Source organism: Sinocyclocheilus anshuiensis, unplaced genomic scaffold (genome assembly GCF_001515605.1).
Source record: "Sinocyclocheilus anshuiensis isolate Anshui unplaced genomic scaffold, SAMN03320099.WGS_v1.1 scaffold2533, whole genome shotgun sequence".
Classification (NCBI taxonomy): domain Eukaryota; kingdom Metazoa; phylum Chordata; class Actinopteri; order Cypriniformes; family Cyprinidae; genus Sinocyclocheilus; species Sinocyclocheilus anshuiensis.
Window position 1 is genome coordinate 469,850 of NW_015548189.1, and position 5,618 is coordinate 475,467.

General features: G+C 35.7%; 1 pseudogene; it reads left to right on the forward strand.

Annotated features, from left to right (window-relative positions):
- The window catches only part of LOC107705028 (carboxypeptidase B2-like), a 6,694-nt pseudogene extending 3,428 nt beyond the window's left edge, over positions 1–3,266 (forward strand).
- Positions 3,267–5,618: the final 2,352 nt, after the last annotated feature.

Below are 5,618 nucleotides of genomic sequence, written 5' to 3' on the forward strand. Positions count from 1 at the left end.
TATTATGCTTTTTCACTTTTTCAACTTTAGTTAGTCTGTAATGTTGCTGTTTGAGCATAAAAAAGATCTGCAAAGTTACAAAGCTCAAAGTCCACTTCAAAAGAAGATATTTTATTTAACAGAAATCACTTTTCAAAAACTACAACGAACGACTCGTTTGGACTACAATGCATATTTTCCGGGATTTGTGATATCACAAAGATCGACGAATGGGACGAGACCTGGTTGAGCTGCATTAGAGAAGGCAACGAGTGTTATCACTATGTCGGAGACGCGCTAGTTTTCACAAGGCAGACTAACTTAGAGTGGTTACAATCATCCGGGTTTAAATCGTGCTCAAATTGATTTAATTTTGACGCAATATTTACACTGAAGCTGCAGTGGTAAGGGGCATGTCATTTCCTGACCAGGCGCCGAGTGGTGCCAATCACATCACACACTGGCCCAGCTAACCAATCACAGCACACACTGGCCCAGCAAACCAAACACAGCACACACTGGCCCAGCTAACCAATCACAACACACACTGGCCCAGCAAACCAAACACAGCACACACTGGCCCAGCTAACCAATCACAACACACACTGGCCCAGCAAACCAAACACAGCACACACTGGCCCAGCTAACCAATCACAACACACACTGGCCCAGCAAACCAAACACAGCACACACTGGCCCAGCTAACCAATCACAACACACACTGGCCCAGCAAACCAAACACAGCAAATCAAGACTTTGTAAAAGAGTATAATAGGACCCCTTTAAGGTTGATTTATATACTAGAGATCTGAGCATTGCTTGACTGTGTTTTTCAGAACACATTACAGACACATTCACAGTTAAAATGCGTCTGTTTGTCTGTCTTCATGCTGCAGCTGTCAGGCAGGAGGGATGAGGTGAACGGGGCATGTGGATGGACTGTGGTATTCATGCGCGGGAGTGGATCGCTCCAGCCTTTTGCATGTGGTTTGTCAATTATGTAAGTATGTTTAATGTATGTGTGTGTGTGTGTGTGTGTTTAATTGTCGATTGTATATGTGAAGCACCATGACAGTCTGCCCCAAGTGGATTAATAAAGCTCTAACCTCCTGACTACCAGCTATGGAGTTTTGTCCTCTGTAGAGGACATTATGTTTTAGCGTTTTCTCTGAGACGTTACATGTCACAGTTTCTGGATGTACAGTCTGGATGTCCTGTACAGAGCACATTCAGGGCTTTCCAGAGATACCAAATGATTGGATGTTTGCAAATTGGATGCAAAACATTGGATGTTAGAAGTCTGAGATCCGCTAGTGAGCGACGCCTCGTGGTACCATCACAGAGAGGCTCAAAATCACTTTCCAGAACATTCTCGTTCACCACTCCTGGCTGGTGGAACGATCTTCCCACCCCTATCCGGAATGCTGAATCCCTGACAATTTTCAAGCGACAGCTGAGACACCAGGACTTAAAGCATGTTTATTACACATTTTGGGAGACACAACAAATGAATAGAGAAAAAATTATATATTGATATTCCTATTAAATATTAGATATTATTATGAAAATCTTGCTAATTATTACTCCCATTATTGCACTTATTTGTTCATTCTATGTTGCCCCAAAAACACATTAATATGCCAATTAGATACAGTTTATAGATACATTGTATATAATGGAAAAACTTGTTTATGGCCATTTTACACACATTTTGCATAAAGAAAAATGGTTTTTAAAAATATCTTTCATAACAGTTGAGAATCATCTTTATATAAAGTTTGGTATAAAAAATGAAAATTGATTTCTGGTTAAATAAAAATCCCACTCTTTTTGCCTTTTCATTTTTTTAAAAACAGGACTTTTTAAAGTCCCGATGTCCTCTACAGAGGACATGGCATTACATATGAATAAAATATAATTTTTCAAAAATTTTATTTTTCTAAATGTTTCTTATGCTCTAAACAATGTAATGACATGACAAAATACTAAATTCACAAAACTATTTTTTTCCTGGTAGTCAGGAGGCTAAACTAAACTAAACTAATCTTTTTTCAGCATTATCTTAACCTAAGCTGTTATACGGTGTGCTTTAAGCTACACTTTCTTCATACTCAGCTTCTTCGCCAACTTCTTTGTACTTAATCCATTTCACTTTACAAATCTCTATTTTCCACTTGCGCATGGTTTGGATTAAATCATGAGCCATTAAATTGTCTTGAAGTGTCCTACATCTGTTTGAGTTTGCGTGTTTCAACTGTATATTCTTTTGCCAATCTTCAATGCAGATGTCAAGATCTTGGTTAGTGCACTAGAGTGGCCACATAGCATAGTTTTGGCCATGTTCTTTGGGTCATTGTACTGTTAGAAATTTAATTCAATGGATTTGTTTTTTTCTTTTCTAGGCACTAACATTTTACAACCAGGACACTGAAATCACAGAAATTTTGAATAATATGGATGCTTACATATTGGCAGTCATGAACCCAGATGGATACAAGTACACATGAACAACAGTAATATGCTAAAACTATTATTATTATCATTATTATTATTACAGTGCAATTAATATGCTGTTGGAATTGTAATAGTGCATGTAGTTGTGCATGTGTAAAATGAAAAAAAAAAAAGGCTTTTGCTTGATCCAAATTTAACACAGTACTTATTCTAAAAAGAATTCTAAAAGACCCTCACGGCTTTTATTTATTATTTACCTAAACAGGATCGTATATGGATGAAAAACCATTCAACTAACAAAGACAGCGACTGTGCTGGAGCCGATCTGAACAGAAATTTTGATGCAAACTGGTGTAGTAGTAGGTGCCAAGTACTGGATCTTCATAAAAAAAAAAAAAAAAACATAATAATAAAGCATAATGCTGCGTCCCAATTTGCATATGTACTTTTTGTGAAGAAAAAGTACTTTTGCGTGTGTAGCACAATAGTAGGCATGCTTTGGGACATACCACTTCGTCATTATAACATCTCTCACGGACTGCTCTGTTGTTTAGTTACATGCATCCTGTCACCATTTCAACTGGCCTGTCAATCATATTGTCACAGTTATCATCATCCACATTTCATTTTATTCAATTTCTACCATATTGGAAAGAAATGAAGAGGTATGTTGATCTGCCAGGCACATGTCTTCCATGCTGAGAACTCTCCTCATGCAAAAAAACAACAACAACAACAACAAAAAACAAAACAAACAGAAGCTGTACAGGTAATTTTTTTACTAGGACATTTGTACAGACATTTCCATTAATCCTAAAACACACACACAATGCAGTGCAAAATTCAAAATACAGGTGAAACACCTGTAAGAATTTAATTAAAAAAAATAATAATAATTGCAACCATATAGCCTTTGAATGAATGAAAATGCATATTTTTCAATTAAAGAAACCTTAGAGAGTGTGGGCTTGGTGCTTGGATTTGTAGCCTACTTCAACAATGAGGTCCAAGAATAAGCTACATTTTTTTATGTATTTTTTTCTCTCTCTCTATTAAAGTCCCCATAAAATTAAAATTAAAGTTGTTTGGGTGTTAGTATCAATATGTTAGTCTTAAGGTTATCTATAAGGCAGTGTGCTCCAAAACAGTGACAAAATTCGCATTTAGAAGATATAAGCATTCAAAGCTTACAGTTCGTCACTTCCGCCAAAACGGCTCAACGACTTTTTTTTGACGTCACATCGAGCCTGGAAAGGATCACTCAAAAGCATCAAATTATAGACCAATTTCTTTAACATCTAACTTATGCAAAGTGATGGAGAGAATGATAATTAGCCGATTAAATTATGTAATAGAAAAGAAAGATCTAATATGTTCATATCAGAGTGGCTTTAGAAAAGGGCGTATACAATGGATTCATATAACAGACAAAGAAAGCAACTTGTTGAAAAATATGGAAGATATGGAAATCAATTTCAGTTATGAATATATTTCAGAATACACAGAAACATCTAAGGGTTTATGGTTCTCTTCTAAAATATCTGAGAGATACAGATTTGATTAGAATTTTTATTTTTTTTTATATTAGTAGTATATAATATGTTCGTTCATCGAGGCCTCACACTCCATCCCAGTAGGTGGCGGAAATGCACCTTACCAAGCTTTGATATAAACGAACGCTATTGGCTATTTTAAAAAAACTGTCTTCCTGTTTCAGTTAAAATTACTTCAACACATAGAGTAAGGCTGCGTGTTTCTAAGCATTTCAGGGGACCTTTAACTGCATTACACTGAAAGACGTCTTCCCTCAGGTAGATTGAATGTTGGGCTCATCATCAATAAGTTGTTTGCATTTGCCCAAACTGAATCAAAACGCGGACGGTGAAGCAAACTGCCGTCAGCGCGAGACCCGCTCGCTGAAGCGGGAGCCGGCAGAGGATTCCGCTTGGTCTTAAAGCCTTCCTGGTGAAAATAATAATATGGGATGCGAGAAAATTATAAATAAAAAGAGTGGGTCTGCTATGAGTGCAGGCAGTCTAGGGACAGCATCACTGATCTATATATAATATCTATTATAGATCAGTGGACAGCATCCATATTTCAACCCCAGTGGCATGACAACACAGCGGCCCTCGCGTGGAATATTTTAAAAAAGGTAAATATATTTACAGTGTTGCACAACCCTATGCCTAAACTACATTTGTTCATCATTTTGTAACAGTTTACACTGTTTTTATTAGTTTGCACGTTTTGTGTAGTCGTCGCTGACTGAATGACTGCAGACATTCAGCACACTTAAGCTATTGTAACTTACTTTGATTTCAGTTCGTTGTGCTGTAGCTTGCAATGCTTTAAAACTGTGTCTGTTGTTAGTTGTTTTCATTTGAGTACAACAGCTGAAATAAACTTGTATTTGTGGACTAATCGTTTTTCATCTATCGCCGGGGTGTGTATATATATATATATATATATATATATATATATAATACCTTGCTACGTGTACTTAGGCTAACCGAGACTTGTCATTTGCACTTATATATTGTTGCTCTTTTGTTAGTTTTGACTGCTTTTATTGTTCTCATTTGTAAGTCGCTTTGGATAAAAGCGTCTGCTAAATGACTAAATGTAAATGTTTAATGTTTTGGCTTGAATAAAAATGTGATGTTACTGCATGAAACACGGTTTTAGATTAACATTTTTTGTGTACGTCCATAAAGTAATTTCTGCAAAGCCAATGTTTCTTTCTTTCTTTACAAACAGTAGTCTAATTACAACTAGGCTGTAAAGTTATTTGTTGATCCTGACATTGGGACAACTCCATTGTAAATACATGCAGTTTAGGATGATGTGTTTCTGCATTTCTAAAGAAAATTATTTATTAATTTGTTTATTTATTTATTTTATTGTTTCATTTTCCCCACCATTTATGCTTTAATGCCTGATATGAAATATCATTATATTATTATTATTATTATTATTATTATTATTAATGGAAGAGTTTATTGAACCTTTAGACAAACAAGAAATTAAAAACAATATGGAGACCAGACCTCCAAAACAGGTCAATGTATTTTTTTGTAATCAGGCAGAAACAATAGAGCACGTTTTAATAAAATGTAAAAAATATGAAAAAGAAAGGTTAAAACTCATTAAGGAAGTAAGAAACATGGGTGTTGAATCATTTA